The 22,467-nt window shown below is 42.5% G+C and overlaps 1 protein-coding gene and 1 pseudogene across 1 annotated transcript in view; one reads left to right on the plus strand and one right to left on the minus strand.

Moving 5' to 3' along the window:
• LOC121003519 overlaps positions 1 to 22,467 on the plus strand; it is an 869,303-nt pseudogene that overhangs the window by 531,212 nt on the left and 315,624 nt on the right.
• Positions 1 to 22,467, minus strand: part of LOC121003546 (zinc finger protein 22-like) — a 717,821-nt gene that overhangs the window by 186,844 nt on the left and 508,510 nt on the right. The window lies entirely within an intron of this gene.

A 22,467-nucleotide genomic window follows, 5' to 3' on the forward strand; every position in this document is an offset into this window, starting at 1 on the left:
AACAGCTATTTCTTGTTACCTTGCCTCACAAAAAGTGTAATATAGAGCAACCAAAAATCATATTTACCCTAAACTAGTACCAACAATACTGCCACCCTTTCCCGTAGTTTCTAAAATGGGGTCAATTTTTTGGAGTTTCTACTCTAGGGGGGCTTCAAATGGGACATTGTGTAAAAAAAAAAACGGTCCAGCAAAATCTGCCTTCCAAAACCGTATGGCATTCCTTTCCTTCTTCACCCTGCCGTGTGCCCGTACAGCGGTTTACAACCACATATGGGGTGTTTCTGTAAACTACAGAATCAGAGCCATAAATATTGAGTTTTGTTTGGCTGTTAACCCTTGCTTTGTAACTATTAAAATGGAAAATCTGCTAAAAAGGTGAAATTTTGAAATTGTATCTCTATTTTCCATAAAATTTTGTGGAACACCTAAAGAGTTAACAAAGTTTGTAAAATCAGTTTTGAATACCTTGAGGGGTGTATTTTCTTAGATGGGGTCACTTTTATGGAGTTTCTACTCTAGGGGTGCATCCGGGGGGCTTTAAATGGGACATGGTGTAAAAAAAAACAGTCCAGCAAAATCTGCCTTCCAAAAACCATACGGCGCACCTTTCCCTCTACGCCCTACTGTGTGCCCGTACAGTAGTTTATGGCCACATATGGGGTGTTTCTGCAAACTACAGAATCGGGGCAATAAATATAGAATTTTGTTTGGCTGTTAACCCTTGCTTTGTTGCTGGAAAAAATGGATTAAAATGGAAAATTTGCGAAAAAATCAAAATTCAGAAATGTTATCACCATTTGCCATTAACTCTTGTGGAACACCTAAAGGGTTAACGACGTTTGTAAAATCAGTTTTGAATACCTTGACGGGTGTAGTTTCTAGAATGGAGTCATTTTTGGGTGGTGTCTATTATGTAAGCCTCACAAAGTGACTTCAGACCTGAACTGGTCCCTAAAAAGTGGGTTTTGAAAATTTCAGAAAAATTTCAAGATTTGCTTTTAAACTTCTAAGCCTTGTAACATCCCCCAAAAATAAAATATCATTCCCAAATTGATCCAAACATGAAGTAGACATATAAGGGATGTAAAGTAATAACTATTTTTGTAGGTATTATTATATATTATAGAAGTAGAGAAATTGAAACTTGGAAATTTGCAATTTTTTACAGATTTTTGGTAAATTTGATATTTTTTTTATAAATAAAAAATAATAATTTTGACTTCATTTTACCAGTGTAATGAAGTACAATATGTGATGAAAAAACAATATCAGAATTGCCTGGATAAGTCAAAGCGTTTTAAAGTTATCAGCACTTAAAGTGACACTGGTCAGATTTGCAAAAAATGGCCTGGTCCTTAAGGTGAAATAAGGCTGTGTCCCTAAGGGGTTAACGGTGACCGCCCCTTTAACAGTGACTGCCCCTTTAACATTGACTTTCACAGTGACTGCCCCTTTAACAGTGACTTTCACAGTGACCTCCCCTTTAACAGTGACTTTCACAGTGACCGCCCCTTTAAAGGGATTCTGTCACCTCCTTTTAACCTATAGAGATGCGGACATGCACGGTTAGATCGCCGCTAGCATGTCCGCAATATACCTGTCCCATATCTCTGTGTGGTTTTATTGAGTGTAAAAAATGATTTTATGTATGTAAATCAGCCTGGTAAGGAGCCCAAGGGGCTGCACTAACCATTCTGGGGCCCAGCACCGCCTGTATCCACGAATCTCCTCCTTGCTCAGTAACTCAGATCGCCATAATCTCGCGATGCGCGAGCTCACGTATGCGCAGTGTCGGCATAGTGTTCCTTCCCTGTGCTGGCATCAGCCTCAGGGAAGGAACTGCGTATGCGCGAGCTCGGGCATCGCGAGATTATGGCGATCTGACTTTCTGAGCAAGGAGGAGATTCCTGGATACAGGCGGTGCTGGGCTCCTTTACAGGGGGGCGTAGCTGGGCCCCAGAAGGGTTAGTACAGCCCCTTGGGCTCCTTACCAGGCTGATTTACATATATATATATATATATATATATATATATATAAAATCATTTTTTACACTCAATTAAACCACACAGAGATATGGGACAGGTATATTGTGGAAATGCTAGCGGCGATCTAGCCGTGCTTGTCCGCATCTCTATAGGGTAAAAAGAGGTGACAGAGGTGACCGCCCCTTTAACAGTGACTTTAACAGTGGCCGCCCCTTTAACAGTGCCCGCCCCTTAATAGTTAAAGATTTCAGTTTGTTTTTCAATTGAGTGGTACAGTTTATAGGTCACATTAAAGGTGGAAAAAGTTCTGAAATGATTTATCTTTGTCTCATTTTTTTACATCACAGAAACCTGACATTTTAACAGGGGTGTGTAGACTTTTTATATCCACTGTAGATTCATGGGATAACCCCTTTAATGACAGAACAGCACAACACCTAGTGATATACTAGGACTTGGTGTAATGCTTAATGGGGTTTTCCAGTACTTACATACTGATGACCTATCCTCAGGGCTTGTCATCAAAATCAGATTGGCGTGGGTACAACACCCTCAACACCTTCCCAGAGCCAGAAACAAATTAGTGGATGGAAGGATCTGTCCACTGTGTAGTTCCGGCACCAGCGTACTTAAATAGGAGCTGAGTTGCAGTACCGAAGGCACAGTCATTACACTGTGGATGGATCTTTATGCTTCTAGTTCCATCCATTGTATAGTTTTTCCCCAGCAACGGCTGCCCCGAAACAGCTGATTATGGGCAGGGACTTGTTCTAAGGAGTAGAGATGGCCTTGCGGTTCGCCCGGCGGTCATTTCGCGGCGAACTTTGCTCGTTTACGGTTCGCTGAACGGGCGAACATATGGCGATGTCCGCCCGCGCCATATTCATTTACATTGTGAAGAACTTTGACCCATGACACATCCATCAGGTGGTACAGGACAGCCAATTGAGACGTTTCAGCACATGGACATACCCCCTACCTTATAAATAAACCTGATCTGCGCGCCTTTTTACATTCAGTCTTTTGCCAGTGTAGGGAGAGGTTGCTGTGTGGAGCAGGGACAGGCTGTTAGGGACACCAAACGCTAGCTAATAGGGCCACAAAAGTCCTTTTAAGGACTGGTATAGATGTGCTATCGATAGGTGTGATATACTGAGGGGTGTAATATACTTAGAATATACTTTCTAACATAGAAATATATTATAGTGGATTTGTATTGTGCAGCAGTTGTGTGCGGTTCTGCTGCGATACTGCAGGGACAAACGCTAATGGAACAAATAATTTCTACTGGTGTGATTTACCAATTTACCAGTTGCCCCCCAAAAAACGGATTGAAGCAGGGGTGTTATATACCAATAATATACTTTCTATATAGTGCATTTAGGTAGTGCAGCATTTGTGTGCGGTTTTGCTGCGTTACCGCAGCTACACAGAGAGACAAACGCCATTGGAACAAATAATTTCTACTGGTGTGATATATCAGTTGCCCCCAAATAAACTGATTGAGGCAGGGATGTGATATACCAATAATCTACTTTCTATATAGTGCATTTAGGTAGTGCAGCATTTGTGTGCGGTTTTGCTGCGTTACCGCAGCTACACAGAGTGACAAACGCCATTGGAACAAATAATTTCTACTGGTGTGATTTACCAGTTGCCCCCCAAAAAACGGATTGAAGCAGGGGTGTTATATACCAATAATATACTTTCTATATAGTGCATTTAGGTAGTGCAGCATTTGTGTGCGGTTTTGCTGCGTTACCGCCTCTACACAGAGAGACAAACGCCATTGGAACAAATAATTTCTACTGGTGTGATATATCAGTTGCTCCCAAATAAACTGATTGAGGCAGGGATGTGATATACCAATAATATACTTTCTATATAGTGCATTTAGGTAGTGCAGCATTTGTGTGCGGTTTTGCTGCGTTACCGCAGCTACACAGAGTGACAAACGACATTGGAACAACTAATTGCAACTGTTGTGATTAGAGATGAGCGAATTGAAGCTGATGAAGTTGAATTAGTTTAGAATTTCGTTTAGAATTTCTGGAAAAATTTGATTCTGAACGAATGCCAATTTCCTCACCCTTTGTGGTAAAGAATCGCATTATTTCCTAAAATGGCATCGAAAATGCCTACACATGTAAGGACATCAGGCAAGGAGCTCTGGGAAGGCTGATCGATGGGGGTCCCACGTGTCGGACATCCAGCCATTAGATAATAATAAAAATTAAATGTTGCGTAAGACAGGAGAGAATCGGCCAGTCTTCTGTTTATTCAACAACGTGGTGTTGCGATGGAGAAAGCATTCCAAAAAAAAAATTACTCTCCACCTGGAGCTGAATCCTGTTAAGATTGATGCAGTATTGGCTGCTCATCCAGCAAGATACTTCTGGGGGAACCTGCCTGCCAGGCTCAGGCCTCTACTATATAAACCTACAATGTTGTTAGAGAACAAACAACAAAAGAATGCCCAAAATATTCCAAAAATATAATTTATTTAATTGTAATAAACATATCATGATTTATAAAATACTAGAAATAACAAAAAATGAAGAACCAGCAGAAAAACTGATGCCGCAATCCACTGGCCTATGCCGCTGTTACCCACCAAAAGATGGAAGACCTGTCAAGTATGCCGATGGTGTATATCAAGGTGATTCCACATAAAGTAGCACTAATGATGCTGCTACTGCTGAATAAAAAACATATGGTCATCACCCTGGTACATAACCACCAGACAGGGCTCAACTCAAAATACAGTTAAGGAAAAATAAAGCAGACGCTAGAATCTAGCAATAGAGGGAGAGGTTAGACCCTCAAAAGATAATAATGCACAGAACCTTATAATGAAGGATATAGAGGAGCACAGCAAATAACTACTAATAGAAATCAAAGCATACCACAAGACATGATGGGGGGTGAAAACAGCAGGCACAGGTCAGGATAGGAACCTCGACGCGCGTTTCGTCTCAGCTTCGTCGGGAGGTGAATGAAAATGTAGCCATATCCCCCATAGATCCCAAACACGTGTGGTCTCAATAGAAAATCACAGCAGCTGGTGCCTAATATTGAGCGCTTCATACCTGATGATGCACGCCGAGCCCACAATGGCGCCGCCGCACTCGTCAGGAGGCGTAGCGGTGTCCCCATGTGACCCGGCGCACAGCGCATCACAGCAGAGCGCTGCATCAGCTGGTCAGGTAAACAAGATACCACAATACCTTAAATGTATCCAACACATCAACCCTAGTAGTAGGGAACAGTGATGGCCAGTTCGCATTGTTCGCCCGCAAACATATGCGGGCTGCCATCTTTTTTCACAAGTCCGGCGAGGCACAGGTAAGCCCTTACCTGTGCCTGTGTGCGAGCCAGTCTGAAAACAAGTGCGGTCAGCGGGAGCAGGCAGTTCCGAGAACAGCCACCGGGGCCTTCATCGGGCTGTTATCGGAACTGCCTGCTCCCGGTGACCGCATTTGTTTTCAGACCGGCTCGTGGCACAGGCACAGGTAAGGGCTTAACTTTGCCTCGCTGGACTTGTGAAAAAAGATGGCAGCCCGCATATGTTCGTGGGTGAACAATGCGATCTGGCCTTGACTGGTAGGGAATCATGCATATGGGATCAATATGGGAGATATCGATCGTTCAGAGGACAAGGGTGCATATATAAATAAAGATAAATGGATATAGATATAAATATTTCCAAAGGGATAGATACATCTTTCCATGATCACTGCATAGCGTGCCCAATTACAACATATATATTACATGATTCGACCAAAATATGGGCCCTCACTTGTTCAATCGCAATACGAGCCCTACATCAGGAAAATATAAAGACATGAGAGATACGCAATGTAGAATATACAATGTACACCATACATGACACAATTAAACTACATTACCTATTTAGACCCTAATAGATAGGAATGAAGAATACATAATAAAAGATATACACTCACCTAAAGAATTATTAGGAACACCTGTTCTATTTCTCATTAATGCAATTATCTAGTCAACCAATCACATGGCAGTTGCTTCAATGCATTTAAGGGTGTGGTCCTGGTCAAGACAATCTCCTGAACTCCAAACTGAATGTCAGAATGGGAAAGAAAGGTGATTTAAGCAATTTTGAGCGTGGCATGGTTGTTGGTGCCAGACGGGCCGGTCTGAGTATTTCACAATCTGCTCAGTGACTGGGATTTTCACGCACAACCATTTCTAGGGGTTACAAAGAATGGTGTGAAAAGGGAAAAACATCCAGTATGCGGCAGTCCTGTCGGCAAAAATGCCTTGTGGATGCTAGAGGTCAGAGGAGAATGGGCCGACTGATTCAAGCTGATAGAAGAACAACGTTGACTGAAATAACCACTCGTTGCAACCGAGGTATGCAGCAAAGCATTTGTGAAGCCACAACACGCACAACCTTGAGGCGGATGGGCTACAACAGCAGAAGACCCCACCGGGTACCACTCATCTCCACTACAAATAGGAAAAAGAGGCTACAATTTGCACGAGCTCACCAAAATTGGACTGTTGAAGACTGGAAAAATGTTGCCTGGTCTGATGAGTCTCGATTTCTGTTGAGACATTCAAATGGTAGAGTCCGAATTTGGCGTAAACAGAATGAGAACATGTATCCATCCTCTGATGGCTACTTCCAGCAGGATAATGCACCATGTCACAAAGCTCTAATCATTTCAAATTGGTTTCTTGAACATGACAATGAGTTCACTGTACTAAAATGGCCCCCACAGTCACCAGATCTCAACCCAATAGAGCATCTTTGGGATGTGGTGGAACAGGAGCTTCGTGCCCTGGATGTGGATCCCTCAAATCTCCATCAACTGCAAGATGCTATCCTATCAATATGGGCCAACATTTCTAAAGAATGCTATCAGCACCTTGTGGAATCAATGCCACGTAGAATTAAGGCAGTTCTGAAGGCAAAAGGGGGTCCAACACCGTATTAGTATAGTGTTCCTAATAATTCTTTAGGTAAGTGTATATTTATTAGCTTTATATTTTACCTCTATTTCTTATGCTATATATCCCCAATTTTTTTTTTTATATTGTATTGAGATTGCTTTTGTTGCCTTTATTGAAATATATAAGATAATACAAGGTACTCCCTTGCATCGAATATTGCAAGGTAGAATATAACAATGGAGGGCCTAACATGAAATAATTCTCAATGGACTAAGTCATATATATAAAATTGCAAGTATAGCAGGAAAAACGCACCTTAACATAAAAAAACGCACCTAAATCGCAAACAAGCCGCAATGAAATAAAATGACATCCAGGAATTGGATCCAGACCGGACTTTGGATATAACCAAGATCCAGACCGGACTTTCTGAAATACCAATACTAACTATAAAATACACTGACTTACGGAATCGGGGTATGCCACTGAGGAAGGGGAAAGCGTTTCCCCGAAACGCGTTTGGCGTGAATCCTGGATAGATACCCCGAATTTTCCATGGAATCTAGTGCGCTATGACAAAAAGAAGGATTCTTTTCATTCTGTAACAAAAGACCTCAATACGTCATCTACCAGCGCCTGGAAGCAAAGAGTCGTGATCCTCACATAGGACTATCACCTGACGATCAGCTGTGAGAGACACGAGGGACGCTAACAACTCCGCAGCCGGGATGCCGGCACAGAGAACGGAGGAAAGATTTACTAACAAGTCCCATCAAAACAACAGCACAGGCGGAGGTAAGCCCACACTTGTGGGTAAAATGTTATGAGGCACACTATTAAGATATGAGGAGGTGAAGTGAATAAGAGCAAATTCCATTTGTCACCTACCAAGGACTTTCCTTTCCAGCAATTCAATTACAACTGTTCGAAACAGTGTATAGTCGGCACAATAAGAATAGATACTGTTCACAAAAAGTATAAAGTGTGCGGAGCGCTATTTGAATATCATTTATCCCTGGACTCAACTCTTGTTGATACGGGACATTATCAACGCATAGTGACTTATTAGCACAATCGGTGCGATTTTGTAATAAAATATAGGATTGGTTTATGAGAATAATTTATAAAGTTTAACCGATTAGGGATACTGTGTTTGATGTACTATTTTATCCATTTATATTGTATTTTCATTTTATTGCATGTGCTATTATTAACATAATAAATAGTGTCCTATATTTCCATATATGAGTGCCTATCCCATATTCCTATACAAAGCTTTGAGGGGTGTCTCAATTTTTGGTTTGGAGCACCTACCCTGAGAGAACAGAAGTGAGCGGATCTCTTTATCTACTTTCCAATAATCAGTTCTTGCTTCTTCTGTTTTCTCTCCTGTCCTTACACTATAAGCAGTGATAAGCAGGGGGTTCTAGTGGTGATAGATAATCAGTTCTCACCTCTCCTGTGTTCTCTCCTGTCCTTATACTATAGACAGTGATAAGCAGGGTGTTCTAGTAGTGATAATAATCAGTTCTTGCTTCTTCTGTTTTCTCCTGTCCTTACACTATAAGCAGTGATAAGCAGGGGGTTCTACTGGTGATAGATAATCAGTTCTCACCTCTCCTGTCCTTACACTATAGACAGTGATAAGCAGGGTGTTCTAGTGGTGATAATCCGTTCTCATCTCTCCTGTGTTCTCTCCTGTCCGTTATACTAGGTAGAGTATCTTCATGCCTGCAGTCATCCCAAAACTTCTAGATCGAACAGGAAGACAGCATTAAAGGGTTTGTTCAGGAATAAGTAACTTTTCACACGTGTCCGCAGCCTCTACTATGGAAAGAGTCATACGTACCTGCTACCCTCAGTCCCGGTTATGCATGCTGGCTCCATTATGTCCATCTTCCAGTAAATATTTGCTTTCTCACCGGCACAGGCATGATCACCTGCTTCCAGTCATCGGCTGCAGCAGATCATATGATTATGCCCATTCCGAGGAGGCAAATAAGCCACGGATCAAATGAATTTTGGCTTATCGGATACACAGTACTAAACGTTGAAACAATCGAACCCTTAAAACTTTACTTTTAATAAAGATAAAAATAATAATCTCCCTAAATTCATAAGTGAGTAGAAAACAAATGATAATGGGCAAAGATGTAGCCCAGCTACCACCATACATGTGACATCCACCGGATAGTCTGGATGACAAAATATGTAGGTAACTTCAATGAGGGAAAAAACTAGGACACTTGTGGTGGCATGGGTAAAAAGGCCTAGGGCAATGATACTAGTACCTGGGGAAACTCTCCCTGTACAGGCCCTGATTAGACCTCAGCCCAGGGACAATCCCTGATGGTGGGATTTCCCTGTCCTCGTGCCTGCCTGGACCTAGGAAGCCCTAGATGGTGATAATACCCCTGGATAGAAAATTAGTGAAAAAAATTGTGAGAAAAAATCCCTTGATTGTAATTTAGTAATAATACTGCGTGATTTGGTAATAATACCACGACGCGTTTCCCCCAAACAGGTTCCTCGGGGGGTCAATAATAGCTGAATATACTTAGGATGTAACGATAACATACTTTATCCGAGGAATGATAGCTGAATACATTCCGAAGGTGTAAATACCATACTTTATCCGAAAAATGAGACCAATAAGGCAGACCTTATAATGGGAGCTGAATACATCATAAAAGCTGAGTGCATCACATGTTCCTCGCTGTTATAAGCGATGGATAAAACAGATAGTGTGCCCCATTCGTTATCGTTATCAGACTGTCTCCTGCCAGGTGCTTGATATCGGCTTCACAAGCCTGGGGTGGCCAGCAAGGGCAACAGGTGCACAACAATGTAATGTTATATACACACAATGTAATGTTAGGGATGGAATATAAGGGCTACTCTCCCTGCATTGCAAACTGGTTGGAATAACGAAGTAATCAGATTGGATTTATACAGGAGACCTGCAGATATTTGGGTCAGATAACTCCTGCTGTCCGGTCATTTTTGGTCATCCTTCTAATTACTGATCTTTTCAGGTCCTATAAAACCTTCCACACGACTTCTCCAACCGTCTGATGACTTCTACAATATTTCTTTCACAGCTTGTGTATCCGGGTGAAGATCTGAACAATATTAATCCTACAGAGACATATGTGAGGGGTGATGAGCAGAGTACAGAGGACATTCCTACAGATAACCGCCCAGGTGAGTAGTGACCACTAAGTAAATACCAAAAAATTGATATATTGTGCAATGTGGGAATAAGGATATTACAATTATTATTATTATTATTATTATTGATGAGTATATATGAAAGTATAAAGGAACAAAAATAAATATCACATACGGAGAGACTTGTACACAATAGCAATTACTAATAATTACTACTAATAATAAAGTTACTCCCAAGACCATTTGGTAACTAAACCACAAATTCCTATCCCTCTACAGTACAGTGTAGTTACTATACAGAGGTCTTCTCATGTCTCTCCAGTCCCTGTCTTTGCTCTGGCCCCTCCAGGTTTTCTCTTCTGTAGCACTTTTCTTTTCTCTTCTGCCTCTTCGCTTCTTCCTTCCTTCCTAACAGCCAGTCCTAGCATTGTCTAAAATATGGCTTGGACACATCTTTTTGGTTGTTCCTTATGGTTTTCTAGCAATTTTCAGTGAACTCTTGAAGACTCATAGAAGCAGCTGGAATGATGGAATCTTTCTGCCCCACTAGCCATGTGAGAGCCGGGCCCTGCTCTAACAGCACGGACTGGCAGGAGTGCTGATCCAGGCTGTTTAACACTTTACATGCCGTGGGCAATGGCGCCTGCCGCATGTAAAGTGCTGACAGAGGAAGCAGACTCCCTCTGTCTCTCATCAGCACCCTGTAAATGCGATTGCGGGGTGCCGATGTGTGTGAAGGCTGGCTGGGGTCTTGTGCAGGCCCCAGACCAGCCTTGAGTAATTTCCTCTCTGGCGCAGCCTGCTGGTCAATGTCAGAATAGCACTGACATTAAAATGCAATACACTATAGAGATAATGCATTGCATTTTTAAATCAATAATAAAGCAGTCCCTTGTGGAACTACAAAGTAGTAATGAAAAAAATTGCAAGAAAATAAAAATCTCCCCCATATGTTTGGTATTGCCGCGTCCATAACGACCTACATAAATATTACATAAATTATCTGAGGGGTTAAAGATTCAGATTCTTACAGACGCAGCAATACCTAATGTATACTTTTTTTTAATTTATTTAAGTTTTACACAATAACTGCATTTTTGAATTGAAAAAAATCATGTTTTAGTGTCTCCATAGTCTGAGAGCCATAGTTTTTTTTTATTTTTTAGGCAAAAGTTTTAGGTAGAGCCTTATTTTTTGGCGGGATGAGGTGACTGTTAGATTGGTACTATTTTGGGGGGCATATGCCTTTTTAATCGCATGATGTTGCACTTTTAGTGATGTAAGGTGACAAAAAAATGTTTTTTTAGAACAGTTTTTATTTTATTTTGACGGTGTTCACCTAAGGGGTTAGGTCATATAATATTTTTAAAGAGCCAGTCGATATGGACTTTTTCCCTATTTTTTTAAAAAAAAAATTATTTTGGGAAAAGGTTGCTTTTTTTTTTTACTTGAAACTTTTAATTTTTTTTGTGAAACTTTATTATTTTAACTTCTTTTTTCACTTTTTTTTGTCCCACTCTGGGACTTCAACTTTTTGGGGTCTGATCCCCTTTACAATGCATTCCAATACTTCTGTATTGTAATGCATTGGCTGTAAGTATATTAGACAGTGTAATACAAGGGGCTGGATCTCGCAGGCTCTCATGGAAGGCAGCCACAAAACTTCACTAGTTTTTAAGTCCAAGACAGAAATGATGTACTGTACATGTACGTCATGGGTCCTTAAGGGGTTAATCCACAAAACAAAGGAAGATTTTATGGAGCGTGCCATCCAGTTTGTTTACTTGAGTGACAGGGCTGTGCTTCCTACTGTCCATTCTACTCTCCTCCCTCCGAGTCCAGCTGCTGTATCTGTCATCCATTATAGCCCAGGTCTCATTCCCCGGCCTGCACTCTCCCCAGCAGCAGGTGTGATACAGTGATGTCATTGTACCTGCTGGGCTGAGAGGTAGAGCGCACAGACCTGAGATAATCCCCCGGCCTGTGCGCTCTCCTCAGCTCAGCAGGAGAGATGACGTCATCACATCACGTCTGCTGCTGGGAAGAGCATGATGTGCTCGGTATTAAGGAGCTTCACTATTGTAAGGGGCACTAAGGGACAGCACTACTGTAGAAGGGGACACAAAGGGGGCATAACTACTGTGTGGGGCCAGTAAGGGGAATCATTATTGTAAGGGGCATAACTACTGTTTGGAGACATCAAGGGCACATTCTCCATAGGGCACTAAATGTGAATTCTACTGTGAAAGAGACTGTTAGGGGAGATAACTATGGTGTGGGGAACTAAGGGGACATTCCGCTCCTCTTGTCCAGCGTTAGGAAATGTTTTATTTATATGTATTTAAAATTACTGATTGGGTGGAGGTTGCAGGGAAGTTGCTGAAGGTGGAGGCCAAGCTGGCCTAGTTATGCCCCTCGTTTTACTATTAGATGGTGATCTTTTTGGCCACCACTGTTTTAGTCAGTTAATTCTTGTATTTTGTGCCATACCTTTCTGTGGATTTTTTTTATACTGAAATGTAATAAAATGTCAATAAAATATTTTGCTATATAATTCATCAATAAAATGTCTTTTGTTCTTGGCAGATGACTGTACCAGGAACTTAGAGAAACATCTGCTATCTTCAGATTTTGAAGTAGATGATCGTGGTATCATACAAGATATATATGAAGAGCATGCCAATATCCAAGATATATATTCAACCAATCACAGAAAAAATTTATTATTTGATCCTTTTAAACTGGTCCGATCTTCTGATTCATCACAGACTGTAACACAGAATAAAAGTTACAGAAAAGGTGTTAAACATCCAACAGCTCATGTAAGAGAGAAGACCTATTCATGTTCAGAATGTGGGAAATGTTTTAATCAGAAAGCAGCTATTATTATACATCAGAGAATTCACACCGGGGAGAAGCCATTTTCATGTTCAGAATGTGGGAAATGTTTTAAGGATAAATCAGGTCTTGTTGTACATCAGAGAATTCACACAGGAGAGAAGCCATTTTCATGTTCAGAATGTGGGAAATGTTTTAACCATAAATCACATCTTGTTGTACATCAGAGAAATCACACAGGAGAGAAGCCATTTTCATGCACAGAATGTGGGAAATGTTTTATGCAGAAATCATCTCTTGTTGCACATCAGAAAAATACTCACAGAGAGACGCCATATCAATGCTTAGCCCTTTAGTGACCTCCCTTATGTGTTTTTATGGTAGTCAGTGTCACTAACTGGCTTTATTCAGTCAGATACTTCTTTTTGCAGGGAGATTAAACAGAACCTTGTTTTAAGTTACGAGGGGTGGCCGAGTGAAAGTTTATACTGTATATATATCCCCTCTAAACAAAAATGTTTGGTCAGAGGAAATTAAAAAAAAATCCTATAGGGCCTGATATAAAAAGATAGCTATCTACCTATTCCAGCCCCGGTCTGTTCTACCTTTTATAAGTATTTGTAAAATACAAAACATCAAATATGAGCTTGTCCATAAACTGTCAGCTCTTACTGGGTTTTATCAGTAATGTGCAAGTTCTCCCAACAAGTGACCCAGGCTAGGATTGCCTCATTACATAGAAGCCATTACTCGCCCTCCTAAAGGAATACCATCTTAATCTGCACACCCTGAACAAAATGTACCTCTAGATAAACCCAACAAGTGGGGTCCCCGCCACCCCTGTATTTGTAGAAGTCATGTGGTTCACTCATCTCACATGAATTTACCAGTGGGTGAATCCTTGGTTATTTTCTTCTTTGTATGTCCCACCAGCTCTGGATTGTTTGTTTTATAATTGAAGATTTGATATAAAATATGTTTATTGGATATATAGAATTTTTGATCATTTTGTTTCCTATGACTATTTTCATTCCTATTATTGTATGGTGATACAGAGATAATATGTCTTACACCTGACAATACTTCTACAAGTAATGACGATACCTCGGGTTTAAAGGGGGGTAGTGATCCTTTACTGTTTCTATGGATGGTTTTGGACACTGCCCCTTAATATATTCTGTAGGTGATTGCTTGTTTTGTGCACATAGTGGTTTCTACCTTGCCAGGCAGGGGCCGTTATGGTGCAGAAGCTTCACTCGTCACATTTGGATGCCCCAGTTATAGTGATGTGTAAATGTCCCATAGGCCAAAATATATTTTAAAAGAATCAAAATATATAATAAAATACAAGTGAGAATGAAGCAAAAGACGAAGCAAAAAAACAAAACAAAACTATCAATATGACCATAACAGGGAACCAATTTTGGGTTCAATCTGCATATTTAAAGAATAAACAGCTGGAGTTTGAATTAAAAAGAAAATAAATCTCTGAAAAACATATTAATGAAAAGCCCTATGAGTCATGTCAACAAAAGTTGCAAAAATTAGGTAGGCAGCACTGTGACAAATACTGCACCTCGCTGCCCCACCTGACGTCAACTACGTCGAGCTCATGAGACACGGTATAGTCACTGGTTACCAAGACGTGACGTTACACCCTCCCGGAGGAGCATGTGAGGTCAGCTTGGTACAGTTTACACAGTTGCCTCCTGTCCACATGGGCACATAGAGGCAGGGGGGTGAGCGACGGTGGTTCACGTAACTCCACACGCACTCACAACCCTGACAAGCTGAGAGAGCAGTGAAACAGTGCTTTCTCAGCCTGGTGTGAGGCAGTGACAGGAGTCATCTATGATGGGAGACATGTGTCACCCATAATGCTGCAGGAAGCATTCTAAAAGAGGTTTTGTTTGCACTGGGAATGTGTCACCAGGGTGCCCGGCCTTGGTGGAGTAAAGGCCCCTAGATTAGGTGTCCACTAAGGTAGTTGGTGGACACCATGATAGATAACATAGCTGGTTCCAGCTAGTCCGGTTCGGGCTTTTACTGGGAACAGGCATAATGCTGGGTGGGTGCCTGTTCCCCATGCTCCAGTCCGGGACTTGGGGCATGCTCATGTCCAGGGATTCTATTTAATCCTGCTGCTGGACTTAGGTCTGTCTCAGTCTGGGGAAGAAGGTAGACAGTGTGAGGTAACACTGTCAGTGTGTGCTGTGTTTGTTGGACCCGGCTGTGATCCGGATTTATCGGCTGTACATATTTGGACAAGACTAAACAAAGAAGACTTTGATGAACTTTGTGGTGTCCCTGCCTCTGTACACTGGTCAAGTGAGTACGGTTCCTTACACCGGGTAGACTGCCACCAGTTTCTCATTTGATATAAGCTCTGTCCTCTAACGGGAGAAACCAACCCGCAGTAGCGTATTACTATGCTGAAACACGGACATGGGGATTCGTGATCAAGATACAGGACAGCACAAGATTAAATAAATTATATATTTAATCGCCTTAAGGGCTCACTAGACAGTACACAATATAACAGAGAATATATACTGTGGTCCGATGTGCAAATACAGGTAGTATGGTACAAACAGGATTAAACAGAACAAGGGTCAGTTACCGGATGGATGAGTAGTCCTTTGGGTGGTGATGAATAATGGTTTGCTGTAAGGCAGTGATGTCAGCGGTTTCCAGGTCCCTCCCAACACAAAACCCATTAGGGCTCGTAGCTCCAGACCAGAAGGTCACAGGGAGATGGTTCTGGGACAATCAGGGACACCTGGGTTCTGGCTACAGGTGGAGACCAAACATGGTGCCATTATTAGGTTTCTGTGGGGAGATTTGTGTATCTCCTCTTCCTGGCATCCTACCACAAAACTACGACCAGGGACATGTTCGTTTTGGCCCCGGGGTCGCAGCTATATAACTGACTTATGCCTGTGATGGACGGGCAATTCATAATTCTTCATGAATTCCTGGTTCCAGGGTGTCTGAGGGAATTAATTGAACTGGTTACTAGCTTAGACCCCTTACAGAGAGGCTTTCTTGCAGGATGAGATTGGCCTCCGTGCTGTCTAAGTTAGGTGTGATTTGCAGAGTTCTCTGACCTCTGCTCTCTGGCTGCGCTTCGAAGCAGGGCCCCCCTGTGGAGTTTGATTTCCTCTGCCCTCTCCTGGAGAAAATGGCAGGGATGAACTCCTAACTCCATATTCCTCACACACAATAAATAAAAATTAAAGGGGTTGTCCTGGGTCAGAGCGGAATCCGGGCATATCCCCTTTTTTTACCCAGCCAGCCCCTCTGAGATGATCAGAGCGTCAGAGCATTTCATGGTTTTTTTCTTTCTTTTTTGTTTACATTTTTACTCTGCTGGGCGGAGGCTTCTCAGTTGATTTACAGGATAGGGCACCGCTAAAGCCTGCCCATTAGTGCCGGTGACGTTACCTGCAAAGCTGCTAGGCAGAAGCCTCCGCCTAGCAGACACCCTGTAACGTCACCGGATCTGCAGAAAAATCCCTTGTCCTGTGCAATAAATGTCGTATGCTCCCCTCAGAGGGGCTACCTGGATGAAGAATGGGATATGTCTGTTCAGCTCTGAACCCAGACAACCCCTTTAAGATTGGTCCATTAAACCACCAAATGCTCTAAATAAATGCATACGTCATTAAAGGGGTTTTCTTGATGGCATTTTATTAGGATAGATAGGCCATAACTATCAGATTGGATGAGATTGAGGGGTCTGATACCTGGTACTGCGGTAGCGCTTCAACTCTGTGTCCACAGACTCCGACGAAGTGTCACCATGTGTTGCTGCTCTCCTGAAGGGATGGTAAGATGCACCCCTATGGGAATTGAGTCCATAGAGTCAGGGTCTGAAGTAAACCAGTATGCTTCTTTACTGGAGAAATTCAGGTGCAAATAAATAGAGGCAAGGCATAGGGCTGTCTTCTCCAGTCTCCTCCCTGACAGAAGGGTTTGAGAGTTTGCTGAGGAAAGACCTGAGCTACCTGTCCTGGGTCTCCTGGCTAAAGGCTGGAGACCTAGAGTCTGTGGCAAAGTATCCCATCTCAGAGTCTTTTTCTGGTCACTCATGCAGTCTGGCAGAGTATCCTCCTCGAAGCACTGTTCTTTAACTGCAGAACACTATGGGCTCTGATTGCCATCCTTTATAAACCATTTATAGACTAACTATAATCTTGTAGTGCAGGGGTGGAGTTGAGAAACTCACTATAACAAATACAAAGTTACAACTCCCGTCTCTCATAGACTTGCATTAGAGCTTCCATGATACTCAAAGGCAATAACACAGCAGTTTTTCCAGACAAAAATAGGTTTTCTGACATAATAACAGTTAAACCAGACATTAAAAAGGTAAGTCTGTCTGAATAATATAGTAACACTGTTTATAAGGCCGAAAAAAAGACCTCTGTCCATCCAGTTCGGCCTGTTATCCTGCAAGTTGATCCAGAGGAAGGCAAAAAAAAAAAACATGTGAGGTGAAAGCGAATTCTCCCCACTTAAGAGGACAAAAAATTCCTTCCCGACTCCAATCGTGCAATTTGGTGGTAAACAACGTCTGTCTTTTTTCCTCTAAAACATGCTCTTTTGCAACCCTATGGTAGCTGTGGAAAATTACCAGCTTCTCATTCAATGTCCCAAAAGTCTCTGTGTTCATTAACCCTTTCCACGGTGCTGTGCAAATAAACAGAGTATATAAGACAACATGCATATGAAATACAGTTATGCAGTATTAAAAAGTATAAATCAATGCAGGTTAACCCTTTAAACTGAAATAGAGTAATGAGTTGATGACTTTGCATAGGGGAAGCTGGATTAAATGTCTATAGTTCAAAGAACCCTTGCTTTAGGGCACTATAGCACCCCTACCAATCAGATGGTCTACAGTAGCTCTGGCACCAGAACTCCACCGCTCCATCCATTGTGCTGTGGTCAGAGGCGGTGACCAATCACTTCAGTGGGAGCAGCTAAGATGAAACGAGCTAAATCTGCTCCACAACTAGACATCTACTGCAGAACATCTGATCAGTGGAAAGCACAGTGTCGGTCCAATGGCAATATGATGAGGATAGGCCCTCAATATCAAAATAGTGGAAAACCATTTTGTGAAGGGGGTTATTTAAAAGACAAAAAACAAAAAAGACTTTATTAAACATCAATTAATCATGCTGGGTAGTGAGCAGGGCGGCATGACGTGATTTCGGACGTGCTGCGATCCCCCCGCCCCCACTCCAGCTCCGGCCCCTACAGCAGCGATACACGCGGTCCTCCAAGAGCCGCTGACTGAATGAATCGCCGGGTACACAGCGTCCCAGGAGGAAGCATGGTGGGGCAAGCAGCGGTAATAGTGCCAAGTGTGTGGCTTTGAAATCCCTCAGGAGCTGTGTCTCCCCCCTGTTTACCCGCCTCTTCACCCCTCCACCGCTCTCGGCGTCAGTCCCAGCTCTGCAGTGTAGCCTGAGATTTCCTATGAGCTGCTGTATGGGTAAGCTGTCAGCACGTATGTACTGCGCTCCAGGAAGAGCTGGTTTTCAGTGCCGAAGGAGCGGATAGAGCCCCCTCCAGAAGTTGTACCTCTGCCTCCCCCTGTCTCACTCTCGGAGTTGAGCATTGTAAACGGATGTGCTCCCCCTCTCTCCACTCCCTACAGTGCACAACCGGCTCTTATAACAGTGCAACAGTGTGACTTACACCATAGTGCACAACTCACCCCCCTTTTTCGCCCAGAATTTTTGGGGGCTACTGCTTATCGTGAAGTCCTTCCTTTAATAGTGGATAAAAGCAGCTGCGCCTCACTTAAAGACGCTGCCCGGAACTGTTGCCATGTTATTTTTTAGGGGGGCTGCAGTGCCAAGGCTTACCTCTCCGCTTGCTGATACTTAACGTGGGTGGAAGGCGCAGAAAACACCTGGTCCATCTCTACCTGAACAGCCTTCCAAGATCCGGGAATCTGGGAACTTTGGAACATCGGGAGATTAAGGAACGTAAGATCTTCTGCTCTTTGGTATTTTACTACTGTATGATAATAATAATAACAATATCAGGGGGAAAAAAAATAATAATAATAAAAAATAAAAAAATAGCTGTGTATCCCTTTCTCTCGGCCTAAGACAGACTTATAGGAGTGAGAGGAGAGAGGAGAAGGAGGAAAAGGAAAAGGAGGGAAAAAGAGGGTGTAAGGGGGAAAAAGGGAAGGAGGAAAAAAAAAAAAAAAAAATCCAGTATGGCACCCAAGCCACAGAATAGAAAATCGGTTGGCAGCTCCTCACCAAAGGGTGGTACAGCCCGGAGTAATATTACGCAGTTGGATAAATATCTTAAATCCTCACCCATACTAAGTAAGACAAGAAGTAATCAGAAGCAGCCAATGCAGATAGAGGACGGTGAAAACCCATGAAACAGAGCAGGAGAAAGTAAAGAACCAGAAATGGACAATCAGATATGTAATATTGATCTTAAGTTAACAGGGATACTGGATGCGGTCAACATAACTAATCAAGCACTAAGCACTTTAACAATCACGGTGGCAGCAGTACAGACTGATATCTCAGTAATAAGAGATGATCTAAATAAAATGAGACAACGCATTAAGGAATATGAAACGCTCACCTCTGAGCTGCAAAAAGACACCAATCAGATAAAGAGGAGGATGGAGAGAGTGGAGAGCGATAATAAGATGCTGAAGGAAAAATTGACAGATCTGGAGGACAGATCTAGGAGAGGCAATTTTAAATTGGTGGGCTTCCCGGAAGGAGTAGAAAGAAATGATCCAACAGAATTTATTCAAAAATGGCTCTTGGATAATGTATTATCTGCAGAGGCAGCCTCATTATATATAGTGGAGAGAGCACATCGCATTCCAGCAAGAAAACCTCCACCAGGCTCAATGCCCAGACCTTTGTTAGTTAAAATGGTCTCTTCTAGAGATCGGGACTATATTCTTAGGTGGAAAAGAGAGATACAGACGGTCAAGTACAACGACTCTAATATAGAGATATATCCGGACTTTTCCAGAGTCACGCAGGAGAAAAGAAGAGAATATAAAGATGTAAAGAAGAGACTGATACAGGCTCAAATAAAATACTCCATGATGTACCCCGCGAAATTACGGGTGATTCACGGAGACACCGTTCACTTCTTTATTAATCCAAGCGCGGCGGCCGATTGGATGGACTCAATTGGTCTTAAATAATCTAGCTGCAGCAATATAGGGGGGAGCTGGGGGGGGTCGACGGTGTTGGGAGGGGGGGGGGATAGCTCAATGTTAGAGGCCTATGAATCGCATTCCGCGATCCGCAGGTCAGCACGGGGGTATCTTTTCTTCCTGCTGGAGCGGTCGGGATTCGTGGGGGTGCCCCTCTGCCTTTGCCCGGCGCCGTCCTAAAATTAGGAGCCAAAAAAAAAAAAAAAAGGGACTAAAACAATAAATAAAAATGTCTAGAATCTTGACATGGAATGTCCGCGGATTTGCGGATAAAATTAAGAGATGTGCTGTGTTCGATCTGGTCTCTAGACATTTACCAGCCATAGTCGCTTTGTTGGAGACACACTTAACAGAGGAAAAAGTGGCGGCGCTCGGCAGAAGGAGATGGGCCTCCCATGAATATCATTCGTGCTGCTCCATATATTCACGCGGGATTAGCGTATATGTTCATAGACAGGTATATTACGTACCAATAGAACTAATCGATCAGGAGGGTCGATATGTTTTCCTTCACTGTGAGTGGCAGGGACAAAGGAGTATAATTGCTTTTATTTATATCCCACCACCTTTTTCAACATATGTGTTAAGTAGACTGATGGAGTTCATCTCGGCACGAGAAGAGTGCCCGGTGCTGGTGATGGGTGATTTCAACTCGGTCATGGACATTAAACTAGATAGGATATCCACCATCACCAATTATAAACAAAACACCAGCTCCGATACGTTATTGTTCCGAATTGGTAAAGAAATGGCATTGGTGGATATATGGCGATCTCTTTACGGTAACAAGCAGGTATATTCATGTTTTAGTAAGACCTATAGGTCCATGTCACGAGTTGATCTGGCCCTCGCCAGCCCGGGACTTATCAACAGGGTAAAAAAAATGAACTATGAAAGCCACGGTATCTCTGATCATTCCCCGGTTACCGTAATACTGGATAACAATAATAAATTTAGTAAAAATATAACTTTTAAACTCAACCCCCATTGGATTACATTAATAAAAGAAGTGGATAAGATCGACGAGGAAATCAAACTCTTTTGGAGTGATAATATCAACTCAACACATATACATATGGTTTGGGACTCCTTAAAGGCATATCTGCGCGGTTTATACTCATATCAAATCAGGAAACAGAAGAGGTTTTTTGCGCAAACTCAAAAAGAAAAAGAAGATACGATTGGTCGGATAATGAGTGAGATTGTTCAGACCAATACCCCTGAAAAACAACATCAATTAAAAAAAGCACGGGAGGAGGATAAGCAATATTTATATAACAAAGCACAGAACAAACTGTTCTTCTCGGGGTTGAGGACCTTTAGCGAATCCGGTAAACCAAGCAAAGTATTATCCACCATAGTTAAAAATCAAAGGGGTAGTAATAATATTAACGGAATTAGGACAGAGGCGGGAAATATTTTAAGGGACCCCGATAACATCTTAGGGGAATTTACCCGATATTTTTCTATGCTATATCAGGCTGGACCTATAGAACATGGAGGAAAAATAGATGAATATTTAGAAAATATTAACATCCCTGAATTTGACCAACAAGATATAAATTGGCTGAACAGACCGATCCAATTGAGTGAGCTACAGAATACGTTAAAAACCATCAAGGGTAATACGTCCCCAGGGTCGGACGGCTTCCCATTCGAAATATATCGAAAACATGAGGGGACTATGCTCCCTCAAATGTTGGAGGTATTAAATCAATCATGGACGTTGGGTTCCCTACCCCCCTCATGGATGGAAGCAACCATCACACTCATCCTAAAAAAGGAGAAGGACCCGTTGTCAGTTGCATCATACCGCCCCATCGCTCTGTTAAACACAGACTATAAAATCCTCGCAAAACTGTTGGCCAACAGACTGAAAGCGGTCATACATAAAGTGGTTCATGAGGACCAAACCGGGTTTATCCCTAAAAGGAATATTCAGGATAACATAAGAAGGGCCTTTCTGAACATCCAGATGGGGAGTGGGGAGGACTGCTCCATCCTGTCCTTAGACGCCGCTAAGGCGTTTGACAGGGTGGAGTGGTCCTTCCTCTGGGGAGTGATGTCACGAGTGAGACTGGGAGAATACTTCACTAGATGGGTCCAGATTCTCTATCGAAACCCGGTCTCCAGGGTTCGAGTCAATGGGGAGTACTCCCCCCTCTTTCCCCTGACCAGAGGAACACGTCAGGGATGCCCCCTCTCCCCTTTACTTTTCTCGCTGTTTTTGGAGCCAATGGCATGTAGAGTTAGGGCAGATAGGGAGATACAGGGCTTCGGATGTGAGGGAGAGGCCGACAAAATAAGTCTCTATG

The sequence above is a fragment of the Bufo bufo genome, chromosome 6 (genome assembly GCF_905171765.1).
Source record: "Bufo bufo chromosome 6, aBufBuf1.1, whole genome shotgun sequence".
NCBI classification, from domain to species: Eukaryota; Metazoa; Chordata; class Amphibia; order Anura; family Bufonidae; genus Bufo; species Bufo bufo.